Source organism: Hibiscus syriacus, unplaced genomic scaffold, assembly GCF_006381635.1.
Source record: "Hibiscus syriacus cultivar Baekdansim isolate YM2019G1 unplaced genomic scaffold, ASM638163v2 tig00111952_pilon, whole genome shotgun sequence".
Lineage (NCBI taxonomy): Eukaryota > Viridiplantae > Streptophyta > Magnoliopsida > Malvales > Malvaceae > Hibiscus > Hibiscus syriacus.
Genome location: NW_024063220.1, coordinates 760,900 through 775,919, shown reverse-complemented (window position 1 = coordinate 775,919; position 15,020 = coordinate 760,900). Strand labels below are relative to the sequence as shown.

The 15,020-nt window shown below is 35.8% G+C and overlaps 2 pseudogenes; both read right to left on the bottom strand.

The window, feature by feature from the left end:
* Positions 1-3,339: 3,339 nt before the first annotated feature.
* LOC120173461 lies at positions 3,340-5,380 on the bottom strand (annotated as a pseudogene).
* Positions 5,381-5,624: 244 nt separating this feature from the next.
* LOC120173449 lies at positions 5,625-7,140 on the bottom strand (annotated as a pseudogene).
* Between the last annotated feature and the right edge of the window lie 7,880 nt (positions 7,141-15,020).

Genomic DNA, 15,020 nt, shown 5'->3' with positions numbered 1-15,020 from the left:
AATAACACATATATATAATAACGGTCATCACTCGGACGAAAACGACCGTCGACAAATACTCTTGATACCAATTAAATTAAATTAATCAACCAGTAAAATCAAATATAAATAGTTATTCAAACCCTGAAACCACAAAGGAAAGTACACTTAAAAATTAAGAAAAAGGGTACTGATGAAGTGTGAATAGCCGGAAGAGAAGGTTGTCGCTTTCATGTGTTTAATGGTTTCATTTTGGAAACATTTAAAATATATAATAGAACCAAACCAAACTTATCCGATGGGTTTGAACAGACTGTTAGGTTTTGTTCAAGCAGATTTGGCTTTATTTAGTTATTCTCAAAACAGTCCCTTTATAGAAAAAAATATTATTCAAAAAGGCTATTTGGGGGGGACTTTGATGGAAACCACTCACTACACATTATCTTTGGACTTTTCCGAAGCAGGCAGTTATGATATAATATAATTCAGGAAGAGGGGATATGATTAAGCATTATATTGATTTGGGGCTGATTTCCTTTTTACTACACACATATGATCAGATTTATATTCAATGAATCTATTGAATGATGAATATTATTTTTTCTTAGAAGATCCGGGTTCTACTAGTCGTGTTTATAAAAAGTGTATATATTAATAAGAGACTAAGAAAAATTCTAAACGTATACTTCCTTATAATCATTCCAGTCCCTAGATTATTCAAAAAATATTTGATATACCGATAATACATATATTTTAGGTTTCATCAATAAGGATGAAATTAAGATAAAATATTGTGGGTCAAACTGCTTAATTTTGATATCAACAAGGACATAAAAACAAGGACAGAGCCAGGATTTCTCCTTGAAGAGGATAAAGTATAATTTTCCTATGTTAGGGGGTAATTTCATCATTATCCCATAATTATTTAAATTATATATATAAATTAAATGTAAAAAAAGTTTGCTCGGTTGGGGGGCCCACAACCCCTCCCACTCCCTCTGTAATTCTGTCCCTGCATAAAAGTATTCTAATAAGGAAGGTGGCTAGGATTTAATTTGTATAATTTCAAAAATTTATGACTTAAAAAATATTTAAACCAAAAAGGAAGATCAAGACTTAATTTGAATAAATTGAAAATTGACAGTGACCTAGAAAGTAACTAAACCAACAAATTTAGGGAGGCAAGGCTTAACGGGGATCTAAAATATAATTAACTCAAAAATTGAGGGAAAACTTAATTTAACTAACTTAAAAGATGAGGACTTGAAATTAAATTAAGCCATAGACATGGTCATTCCTATGTTTAGTAGTTATGTTCATGTTATCGATTAATCGAATAATGATGTATCATCAACAATTTTAGAATTAAATTGATGTATGAAATTATGTACACAGTATAGTAAGTATTGATGTATAACTCTGTATATGTTAAAAGTACCACAACAGCCCCATACTAAATTATAGATTGCATTTTGGTCCCTCTATTAAGAAATTGAGCAAACTGCTCCCTGTACATTTAAAGTAGAAGCAAAATAATCATCCCGTTAAAATTGTGTCCATTTGAGATATTTTTATATATTATTTTAGTATAAAAGACATGAAAAATAAATGATTATTAGAACAAAATATATTTGTATATATTTTTATGGTATTTTGACACAAATAACTACCGTAAAGTGACTGGAATTCAGTTTACCCATTATCTCCTTTCTTCTAATCAATCTCTAGAGACTTTGGGCTGGATAGCGTAGTTCTGTTCTTCCATTGATATTTCAACTCTTCCCTTGAATACACGAGCTTGCTAAATTTGCCTTTTCTAGTGGAGATCCTATAAGGTTTGTTAACGATTATCCCTGTTATATTGCAGACTCTGTTGTCCTTGATGCCATTGACATTGTTCGAATGACTTTCTTCTTATCCTCAAAAAAAAAAAAAAAAAATCCATTGATCCTCTTTTATCCCATTTTGCAATATTGTGGATTTGATAGCCTTATTGATCACAAGTTTTATTTAATTATTTCTAAGTAAAATTAAATATATAAATAATAAACATCAAATTTATTATTATCTTAATTATAACTAGAACTAATCAAATACTTGAATAATAAAAAAATCAAACGTGTTATCGTATAAACCTATTCAATTATCACGTCGACAATTTCAATTTACAGTAAATTAAAATTTTAATTACCTAATCAATAAAATATTTAGTTCATTAATAGAATATATTACCATAATTACTGAATAGTATATAACTATAATTTAATCTATCATAATTAATAACATAAAAAGAATTGAAACATTTTCACATGTTAGTTTCATTTTTAGTATAGTGATGATCACCACAACATATGATAAATCCGATAACATAAAACGGTAAATTTAATATATTACAATAATTACTATAATATAATCGTAATCAGTAACATATTATAATAATTATTACACAAATTATCAAACATAAACTCTTTTTTCGATTTGAGCTTCATTTTAATATATTAAGGTAATTACGAAAATATATTACAAACATGATAATATAAAGACAAATTTAATACATTGATCAAATGCCCATTGATTGGGAACTAAACACCAAAGGTACGTTTGATTCACGGAATATAAGATTACCTCTGGGAATAAGATTACCGGAATGTAACATTTCCTAACACATTACTGAGAATGTTACATTACTTTGTTTGGTTTGTTTGGCAGGAATGTAAGATTACAATGTTTGGTTAAAGAAATAAAAATTACTGGAATATATATTTTACAAAATTGTCATTGTTTATGTTATAGTCTAACTCATAGGCATAAATTGATCTCACACATTCATAGCTTTGTACCAAAAGAAAGAAATAAACAAAATCAATGATTTTCACTGCTGTAAATTTATGCAATTGTAATTTACCGAAGATAAATATAGCAGATATTCTTTTTATTTTTATTTTTTACATAAATCATGTATTTCGAGTTTTGATTAATTTAAGCATCTCCAACTAATAAGTGAAAATAATTCATCATTCAATATATGTTTAGAAAAATAGTAATACTTTCCTTGATTGATATGATCATTGTTGAATGATTTAAACTTTTATAAGAGTTATTATGTCAGATTTGCTGAATGCAAAGATCAATTATACAAGCATATAAAACTAATTTACGCTAATGTTAATTCATTTTTATTTAAATATAACTAGAGCCGGCGAAGCAACCTTGAACCCAAGAGTTTGTAAGTGTTGATTCGAGTTTGAGAAAATTTGAACTCGAGAAAAATTTAATATATGGGAAATTTAAATCTGATAAAATTCATTTTTATTTAGCTCTTGCTATACATCAGAATGAACAAATAGACGAAACCTCAGGTAGTGGCTCTTAACCTCTAAAGTGACAAGTTCAAATCAATATTCGAGGAACTTTTGCAGTTAAATGAGCAGTCTTTCGATTTTTTGAAACTAAACCCGAGAAATAAAACGAAATTTGAAACCTTGTATGGCTCTAGCATTACAGTTCACAGTGGCACCATTTCAGTATATATAAGCTATGAACTGATAAAAGAACATTGCAAGAATATAACAAATGCATACCAGAGCCAGGAATGCGTTGTTCATCCCAACATAGTGAGGTAATAATAAAAGACACTAAATCTCACTACGTTGTAGAACTCGAGAACCTGAAGAAATGTACATGATTCGATCAGAGTAAATGATAATAACAAACTAAACATTCTAAACGACTAGTTATCGGCATAAATTATGTTTCCCTCTTCGTTATTACCCCTCTTTCGCATCTCGACGAATAAGACATGAACACAATAACTCTTCATTGAATTCAATATGATTATACCAACCAAGATGAAATGTATGGCAACTGAAGTTGGCTTGTCACCTGAGGAACTACATTACCTATATGATGTGATTAATACATGTTTCAATCACTAGCTATTTGATTCGGTTTTTCCATTCAATGAACGACAGATGTCGAGCTGATCAACAATCTCCAAAGGAGACATCGTGTCATCCCTGATCCTCTTAATGTTGAGGCCTAACAATCCCCTATGTCTAAATCTGTAAAGCTTAAGCACCTAGTTATCGGCAAAATTGAAAGCCCTTTGCATGCTGCGCAAACGCCTGTCTACAGAGTAATCTCCGTAACTCCCACAGCGCTTGCAGCCAGCGAAATGAGTCACAACTGGCCACCTCTCTTCTCTCAATCCCGGATGATATTTCTTCATCATCTTTTCGTACCTATCAACCAACCCTGCCCAATAACCATGCAAATAATATTGATTTTCAATGAAAACTTTGTCCATCCATTGATCCTTTTGCGAAAGCAACAAGTAAATCAAAGCCGACTAATCATCGGCTTCGAATGTCGGCCTCCCTTTCAAATTTGCAGTCAAAACCTTCCCGGCCTCATCACGAATTGGACCCTTAGGCCCCATCGACTGCCACGCATCAAGCAAATCTAATGACCACTGGCAATTTCTAAACATAAAACTCCATGTATTCAATGCAATCCATGACTTCTACTCAAACAGTAAATCGGGGTAGCCATGAATAGCCAAATTATGCTTATCGTACTTGGACAATGGAATCTCAAACACCATATCCGTAAAAAAACATCACTATCCATCCACCAAATCCACTCGAGTTCAGTATGAGAAAACATTAACCTAATAATCAGTGGCAATTCCGCCCAATAACTGGCCAATTTCGTATCTAAATGAGCCATGTTATAAATAATTTCAATCCCATGAAGCCTGCAATAATCAATCCTATTCTTTATCGCCTTGAACAAATAATGGTCCCCGATAGGATTATCACAAGGTTTTGGGGGTGAACCAGTGATGAGCAACATTCGAGCTTTTCCATTAACAAAATTAGGGAATTCAGAAAGCCAAACCTTTCGCTGCTGATCCCAGTCCGAAATTTAGGTCTGAGAGTGTATGTAACGTTAGGATTGAACTCAGGTTCATCCGGGTCTGTAGGGTCGGAGTAGGAGCGGATTTCAACAAGGATCCGGTTGGTTTCTTCGATCAGATTTTGGTTGATGGCTTGTGCTTCTGAGCTCCCCAAATTCCAGACGTCGATTATGCCGCGCAAGACGAGGATCGTAACCAAGCCGCAAAGAATTGTAATCTTTCGCCACCGGGAATTTGGGAAATCCACGACGCATTCCGAGAAATCCACTTGTGCATATGCCTCCCACGAGGCATTCCGGGAAATCCACGGTTCCTTCCGCCATCGGCGGCATCGTAGTTATTTACAGGTAAACCTCCGCCGCCTCCAGTTGAATATCTCTTTTGGTGAGTGAAATTATCTCTCGCCAAACCGAAGAAGAAGAATTCTTCCCTTTGCAGAAGCAGACTTCTTCCCTTTGCAGAAGAAAGCTTATGGAGAGAAGGTTATTTTAGACAACGATGATGGGAATAATTAAATACCTAAGGGAAGCGGGGGAATAGATATTCCTGGGAGAACGGTAAGAAAAACACAGTTGGTACTAATTCATTACTGGCACTTGGTAATTATATCCATCCAAACGTGGGTATATCCCTCAAGGAAAAAAACATTCCTCCTAGGAATAAATTATACCGTGAACCAAACGGGCCCAAATGTTATTTCCCATTCGTTCTAGCTCCCTCGCAACAAAATGAAATAAGAATGAATTACCTCAAAGTGCCATCTCAGCCTGCAATGCCGCAAGTTCATCTTCCTCGGCCGTGCGCTTTTGAGGAATGGGACGAGCCGGTTGCTTGCCAATAGGTACCTGCACCGGTGCTGCAGGAGCTGTTGTTGTGGGTTGGAGAAGCTGTTCTTCCAACTCAGCACCTTCGAGTTCTTCCAGTTCTGCCTCCAATTCATCCTACAGCATCAAAAGTTTTCGACTCATTGCTCGATATGTATAAATGGTAGACATGATATATTTAAACATGGATACATAGTAGGAGTTGATAAGAGAAGATGAGTGAATGAGACTAAAAGTAATAACCTCGTCAAAATCAGCTGCAGCTCTAATAGGGTTGATAGTGCTTCTTGAATCTGTTTCATGTTTTCGGTTTGTTCGTTGATCTCGTCCATTGTTTTGTCGACATCATCTATGTTCTTGTAAAGATAGATACTTTCAGTAAAATAGTGTTTCATGAAGGTCCAAGAATAAGTACCAACAGCTAAATACATGGCACAGATTGCAAGTTTAAAGCAAATTCTCAGCTAACAATACAGATAAATATGTACGTACGTTGCTTTCTGCATTGCCTTCAGTGCAGCTGCTCCAGTTCTCAATGCATCTACAGTTTCGGTTGTGGCTTTAACACCTTCTAACATTATCATCTGTATAGGTTGATATGAACAAATAATTATAGCAGACACCAACAGAAGAATTTGGAAGAAAAAATATCCTCAAAAATGACCAAAGCTCACTTGATCATGAACACGAAGCTGGAAGTTCCCGAGCTGCTCTATCTGTTGTTCATATAGTCTCTTCCTCTTCAAGCACTGTATATCCGCTGGATAAAAGTAGCATGAAATGAATACTAAGGGTAAACGATATAAACTTTGCAATAAAAATATCCAGCATTAATTTAGTTAAGTTCAAAATCTCTAGATAAATGATAAAAATAAACTATTAATCATTGTTTCACACAGACAAGATCTTCGAATGTGTTCACATGACATGAGCACATTACACATCAGAAATTCAGAATCACACCTTAGCATGTTAATGTTAATCTGGCATTAGAACATGACTCAATGGCCAAAGAACATTAAGAACTCACATTATTGGAAAACAAAAGACAAAAATTCACAATGGTTTCAAAACATTTGTCTCATTCATTTTTTTTCCTTTTGGGGCATCTTCAGTCTAATATGTCCTGTTGTTTCATCAGGGATAACATTCTCTGTAAGAAATTAATAATGAAAACTACCATATTTACTACATCAAAAGCCAGAAAGTTCCAAAACTTGACATGAGAGACAAACGATCAAAACTAGAAAATCGTGCAACACTAGGAAAACAAAAAATATTTGTGCATAACATAGGCATTGCAACCATACCTCTCTTGTTTCTAGCTTTGGCGAATTCCTTGGCCTTTTCGACCTCTGCCGCAGCCTTTTTCAGAAGTACTTTCTCTTTTTTCTCTAGCATTTCAAGGGTCTTCATCATGGAAATGAATACAATGTCCCAATTATAATCACGATATAGATGAGAAAATGAATGTAATTTATTTATTTGGAATTAATGTTTTAAGACTCTAGAGTTCAGAAAACATCCCCAATACTCAACTGGCACAGGCAAGCTGGTGCTAATCTTATGAATAATAATGCCAAATTCTAGTGAGATCAGCCAAGGAACTTTGATGCACAACGAAAGATCAGAGAACTTAAAGCAAATCAACAAGTTTATCACATCAGTCCATAAATCCATCAGCCAGCAATTTGGTTCTTTTAAAGCAAATCTTAAAGTACCAATCGTTTATCGACTGCTAATCAATTCACATCAAATTCAGCAATACAGTTTTCCGGATTCAGATAAAAATAACTGAACATTTAAGGAAAAGAAAATGAATTCCGAACTAGAAAAGAAAATAGAAGAAAATACCTCATTCAACTTGTCTAACGTGGTTAAAGTGTTAGCTTCTTGCTTGGGTTTTCCAAAGAGCGGTTCAACATGGTTGAATTCTCCGATTAAACCTCCGATCTTCTGCACAAAATCAATCACCGAGGTGACTGTGTTCCGCCGTTTCTTCACCGACGTTGAACTTCCAAGCCTTCGACTTTTTCACGCGGCGTCCACTCGATCGGTTTTATAGACAATAGACCCCACTGGAAAGTCGTAATAATTATTTTATGGGTAAATTCCCTATATTTATAAAATTATAAATTAAATTTTATGGTATTTTCTTAAATTTTAAAGATAATTTATTATTATTTTAATATTAATTTATTATAGTTACTCCAAATACTTTAATAATTTGACTTCTTTTCATTTAGTTCATAATATAAAAGATTCAATTCTAATAATCGACTCACATTAAAGTTGAGGAGTCAAACTATATCTTATATCTTTATAACCAATTTTTATTTTATTATTTGTATTAAAATCTATTTATAATTAGAGATAAAGAAATCTTTTTAAACAAGAAAACTGACCATGTGTAATAAATAATCAAAAGAAAAATGTGTCCACACTCGTCAAGACACACTGGCCAATACAACCCAAAGAACACCTAACTAGCAGTAAAGACAAAAACAAAACCTATGGACAGAAACTAAAACATCAAGAGAAAAAGAAACTCAATGGTCGACATTTCAAAACCTTGTAGAAGAAGAGCTGTAACAATGAGACGAGCAAACAACAAGTGGGAAAAAAAAACTTAGATCCTCCACGAAAAGTAGACCTCCATCGAACGGCCACTATCATGGTGGGTCTAGCCATCTACGATCTTTAGACGCCTGGACTTCAACGCGATGGGGAGCCTCCTCAATCCAAAAGTTGTCCGTCCTACCGAGTGACATTTCTATAGCAAGAAGATGCGTCGTTGTGTTCGTCGTGCGAGAAGCGAATCTGAACTCACACTCGCGAAAAGACATGGCCCGATGCTTCATTTCCCAAACTAGCGTGCTAATTTTTGAAAAATCTAGATCTGACGAGGTTGCCTTTGTAATCACAATCCTAGAATCGCCTTCAATCACTACCATCTGAAAATCCATTTCCTCAACAAAAGCCATCGCATGGATGGCAGTCCAAGCTTCGGTCAGGAAAGCAGAGGTAACTCACGAAACTCATCTCCGACATGCACCCGTTATAAGACCATTATTATCTCTAATGAGGATGCCTGGCCATGCTTCTCGTTGTATATGAAGGAAACAAGCATCAAAATTGATTTTCACAAATGATGGTGTTGGAGCCTGCCAACGTATCGAAGGAGCCACCAGAGGAACCCGAAGGCTTGTATGTGAATTGATAAAATCCCTGCATTGGGAATGAATTAAGGTAACAACCTCTTTCTTTCTTATTGCCATAGCTTGATGATAATGAACATTTCGTGCATACCATAACGTCCAAATGGTCACCAGAATTTCAGCATGTTTTTGAATCGGATATTTATTAAATAACCAACTTATCCAAGAAGTGAAATCTAATCAAGAATCAAAACCAGTCCAACTATATTGCATATCATTCCAAACATCTCAGGGTAAAACACATTCCTTAACAACATGAAGGCTAGATTCAGTACTAGCATGACATCTTTGGCAAGTAGAATTATTAGTGATTCTTCGAATAAATAGACATTGAAGAGCTAGAATGAAATTATGAATGTATCGTCATACCTGTAATTTAATTTTTCATTGACACACACAAGTCCACAAGTGATTGAACACGACTTTCATACTTTACGGCACATTAACCTCTTCCAAAAGTAAACGTTAACCACTACGAACACTATAAACCCCTGATTTCTCGCCACACCAAATTTGACAATCATCTTGTCTAAATCGAGACAAATGAATTCCCAAAATCTTCTCGTGACATGCAACAAACAAATCCTTCATTAAATCTTCTCTCCACGACATAAAATCTTCATCTATCAAATATACCACCTCAAGCGAGGTACTCTGCGAAGATTCTAGTAAATGAGATCTAGGATCTGGTAGCCAAAAGTCATTCAAATGGAGTCGAAACGTAACTCCATCTCAAGTAACCCCTTTGCGCTCCAAATATTAGGCCAAATGTAAGAAGGTGAAGAGCCTAAACGTGAAGACATAAAATCACCTAAAGAGAAATACTTAGCTCTGAGCACCTTACCCACGAGCAAGGCCGAATTAGTGAACAAATGTCATCCTTATTTTGTGAGAAATGCGGCATTGGATTAAGCTAGATGTCGAAAACTAAGTCCTCCATTCTCCTTGAGATGGCATAAAACTTTTCATTGACACCAGTGTATTCCATGTTTCTTTTCAAACATTTTCCACCAGAATTGTGCCAAATTTTCACATAAACTTTTGGAAGCAAAAAAAAAAAAAAAAATCATAGCATAAACATGGATCACTTGTGGAACCGATTTTATGAAGACGTCCTTCCCCCTTGAGAAAGTTCCCGAGTACACCAGCTCCTATTACGGGTGTGGAATTTGTCACTTAAATATGCGAAAGCCCCTATCTTATTTCGGCTTACAATGGATGGGAGGCCTAAATACTTTTTAGGATTTGAAGTACTTAAAGACACCCAAAATCCGGAGAACATCACTTCTATTTTTATCAATGACATTGGAGTTAAAATAAATTATGGATTTATCACAATTGATCACTTTCCCCGAAACATTTTCCATACACTCATAAAATATCATTGATCTGAGCAGCGACTTTGGTGGTGGCCTTACCAAAGATAAGATTGTCATTTACAAAGAAAATTTGGGAGATAGAAGGAGTGTAACAATTTGTGACGAAAGCAGTAAGATGAAGTAGAGAAAAAGGAGATTTCAGAAGAGAAACATAAAGGATTGAAGAAATTTAGAATTCATTCAGTGAAAAATCATCCCATCCTCGTTCAGGTACATTTATTTTTATACCATTTGTACTATAGAATCTAATAAGCCAACTGACCTATATTCTAACTAATTTCTGTTGCTGCATATTGACTTTGGGCTTCTTCATTGGGCTTTTCTGCTACTGGGTCTTCACATAGCTGATGGTTAATGAACCCGTGCTCCTCACGTGGTCTTTACTTCCTCAGGTAATAATTCCCAATCCTTCAGCAATCCCTAACCCTTGTTCTGCATTTCCCCCAATTCCTTTTTCACTTCCCCAATCGTCTTCTCTTCCTTTCCCTCGTCCTTCTCTCCCTACCATGACAATACCTGCCGCTGGAGCAGATCCTTGTCCCCAAGGATCAAAGTTGGGAAACTGGCCCCGTAGAACTGTAAAGTCCTCCCAAGTATCACACGATTCGTCTAGATTTGTCCAGCGGACCAGCAACTGAGTAACAGGTTTATGGTTTCTGTTTTCAATTCTTCTTCCCATGATTTGAGAAGGCTCAATCTTAATTTGATCTTCCTCTTTTATTTCAGGAGGATTCGTAGAAGAAGTTGCTAAATCTCCGATATGCTTCTTCAAAAGGCTCACGTGAAAAACCGGATGTAACCGTGATGTCTCAGGTAAATCCAAACGATAAGCAACCTCCCCAATCTTTTCTGTAATTTTGTAAGGGCCATAGTATCGTGCTGCTAACTTTAGGTTTTTTCGCAGAGCCAAAGATGTTTGGCGATACGGCTGTAATTTCAGGTACACTGCTTCTCCCACTGCAAAAGTTCTCTCAGATCTTTTCTTATCAGCTTTCTGTTTCATTCGATTGGCTGCATTTTCTAATTGTAACTTGACTAGTCTTCGAATATCCTCTCTAGTTTGCATTAGGTCACTGACAGATTGTACTGGTGAATCTGTTTGGCATACTATTGTAGGGGGTGGATAGCCATATAAGGCTTGAAATGGTGTTAGTTTTAGGGTTGTATTATAGGTGGTATTATACCACCACTCTGCATGAGACAACCATTTAGCCCACTGCTTTGGTTGGAAGAAACACAAACCCCTTAGATATTGCTCAAGACACTGATTTACCCTTTCAGATTGTCCACCAATCTCTGGGTGATACGCAGTACTGAATAAAGTCTTAGTACCCAACTTCTTCATTAGTTCTCTCCAAAAGAGACTAGTAAAGGTTTTATCCCTGTCTGAAATAGACACTTTAGGCTAGCGATGAAGCTTATAAATGTTTTCCAAATAGAGTTTAGCTACTTCAGTAGCAGTGTAAGGGTGTGATAATGCCAAAAAATGACTGTACTTGGTGAACTTGTCAACCACCACCAAGATACAATTCTTCTTGAAAGAAGCAGGTAATCCTTCTATAAAATCCATAATGATTACCTCCCAAGCCTATTGAGGAATAGGTAATGGCTGAAGTAGATCAAGTTTAGCCACATGCTCCACTTTAGTTTGCTGACATACTGTACAAGCCCTTACATAAGTAGCCACCATAGCCTTAAGTCTAGGCCAATAAAAATAACTTCTAATTCTTTGATAAGTGGCCTGAACTCCTGAATGACCTCCCTAGGGTGAGTCATGTAGAGTTTGAAGAATCTGTAGCCTAAGAGAGCCCTTAGTTCCAATATAAACTCTGTCTTGAAATCTGAGAATTCCTTTTGAAAACATCCACTTAGGATCAGCAGTAGGATTTACAGTTAAAATGGAAATCCACTCAGCAGCCAATAAATCCTCCTTGTAACTCCCTTCCACATCTTGAACCCAAGTTGGAATTAATAGGGTAGTTCCCATGGCAAGACACTGACCCTGATCTTCCCACTGTCTGGATAAGGCATCTGCCACAATATTTGATTTACCTTTCCTGTATTGGATAGTATAATCCAATCCCAATAATTTCGTGAGTCCCCTTTTCTGAATAGTAGTAGTTAGTTTCTGCTCCAATAAATATTTCAAAGGCTCATGATCAGTTTTTATGATAAAAGGCTTGCTCTCTAAATAGTGTCTCCATTTGGATACTGCTAATAAAATAGCAAGGTATTCCCTCTCATAAATAGATAGAGCAACATTTCTAGGACTGAGAGCTTTACATAGAAATGCTATAGGTCTGCCATCTTGAGATAAAACAACCCCTATGCCTCCAGAGCTGGCATCAGTCTCCAAATAATTTTTTTTAGTGAAGTCTGGTAGAGCTAACACAAGTGCAAGATACATAATTCTTTTAAGCTCATCAAAGGCAGACAAAGTTGCACTATTCCACTTAAAACATTCATTTTTCAACATTTTAGTCAAAGGCTTACTAATAGTACCATAATCTTTAATAAATCTTCTATAATAGCCTGTCAAACCCAAAAATCCTCTCAATGATTTTAAGGATTTAGGAAAAGGCCAATTTTTCATTGCTTCTACCTTACTAGGATTAGTGGCAACACCAACAGCTGAAATAATATGGCCCAAGTACTCCACTTGGGTCTGACCAAAGAAACACTTGGATAATTTTGCAAATAGTTGATTAGTTTGCAAAACATCCAAAACCAATTGTAAATGCAGAATATGGTTTGTCATAGAACTGCTGTAAACTAAAATATCATCAAAAAACACCAAATCAAACTTCCTCAGGAATGAACTAAATAATCATTCATCAAAGCCTGAAATGTGGCAGGAGCATTAGTAAAACCAAAGGGCATTACCTTAAACTCATAATGACCCTGATGAGTTATGAATGTTGTTTTATTAATGTCTTCCTCTTTGATCCTGATTTGCCAATAACCTGACCTTAGATCAATCATTGAAAAGTAGACAGCCCCATGTAGGCCATCCAATAAATCCTCAACAACAGGTATAGGAAATTTATCCTTAATGGTCATACTGTTCAACTGTCTATAATCAACACAGAACCTCCATGTACCATCATTATTTTTAATGAGTAGGCATGGAGAAGCAAAGGGACTTTTACTAGGTTGAATAATAGAAGAGGCTAACATAGTAGCAATATGTTTTTCCACTTCAACTTTTTGGTTATGAGGAAATCTGTAAGGCCTGAGATTAACAGGCATAAAATCAGGCTTTAAAGTGATAACATGATCATGGGTTCTTGTAGGTGGAAGACTGTAGGCTCAGCAAAAATAGAGTTGTATTTCTCTAATAATGGCTGAATATCTGTAGGAGTAGGCCTTGAACCTTCTGCCATATTCATCAAAACAGCATAACCCAATATAGCAGAATTTGAAACTGTCATCTTCAATAATGTAGCCCTAGAAATCTGTTGTAAAAAATTTGAGGGTTGTTGGCAATGTATAACAATATGTTCATCTTGATGTACAAAACTGAGTGTCAGTTTGTTAAAGTCCATCAAGATAGGGCTGAATAACTTCATCCAATAAACTCCTAGGACCATATCACTTCCACCCAATTGAAGAAGTCTAAAATCATGAATAAAAGAATGTCCCTGCATTTGCCATTCCACTCTGTTACACCTGGCTGTACTGTAAAACTGTTGTCCATTAGCCACTGTAATTGCTAAAGAATATGGTGTAGTCACCTGAATCCCTGCATCAGCCCATTGAGGTGTTAAGAAACTGTGGGTACTACCACTTCAATTAATATAGCACTGCCTAGAATAGTGCCTTGAATTCTTAGTGTATTATGACCAATACACCCTGTGATAGCATTAATAGAAATTTCTAGGCTCTTATTTTCTTGTAACACTTGCTGCTCTATCTCAGTTGGTAAAGTTTCTGAGGATAGAACATGTTCTTCTTCAATCATCATATTCAATTGCTTTGTCTTACATTGATGCCCTGGAGAGAACTTCTCACCACATTTAAAACATAGGTTGTTCTGTCTTCTGTAATCGAATAGATTCTGTTTTGGAGGCAGACTAGTTGAACCCTTCTTTTGTGGGGGTGGAAAAGTAGGTTTAGTAGTAGTTACTGGGTTTGGGTAGGGTGGGTTTCTAAAAAATGCTCTCCTTCTTTTATTCTCATATTCCACAAAAAGCTCATACAGTTTAGCTTGTCTGCAAGCTTCAGAGAGTGTCTTTGGCTCCAAAGCCTTCACTCTATGCTTGATATCTTCTCTTAACCCACTAATAAAAAGAGAGACAAAAAACTCTTCACCCAGAGTAGAATTCTGTAACAGCATATGAGGCTGTAATTCCTCAAACCTGTCCTGGTACTCCTCCACTGATCCCTTCTGCACTAACTTTGATAATTCTTCAACTATGTCAGCAAAGGACCTATCACAGAATCTATGGCAAAGATCTGCCTCAAATTCATGCCATGTCACATGATGCTTCTGCATAATATACAGTTCGAACCAGATTTCTGCCTTCCCCATTAAATACATTGTAGTCACCTCCACCTTTTGTTCCTTTGCAATATTACATAAGGAAAAATAATTGAGGCATTTTTGTACCCACCCTCTAGGATTATTTCCCTCAAAAAAGGGCAACTCAATCTTGGGTCTATGCCACATTAACCCTGCAATATTAGAGGAACCTCCAGTGCC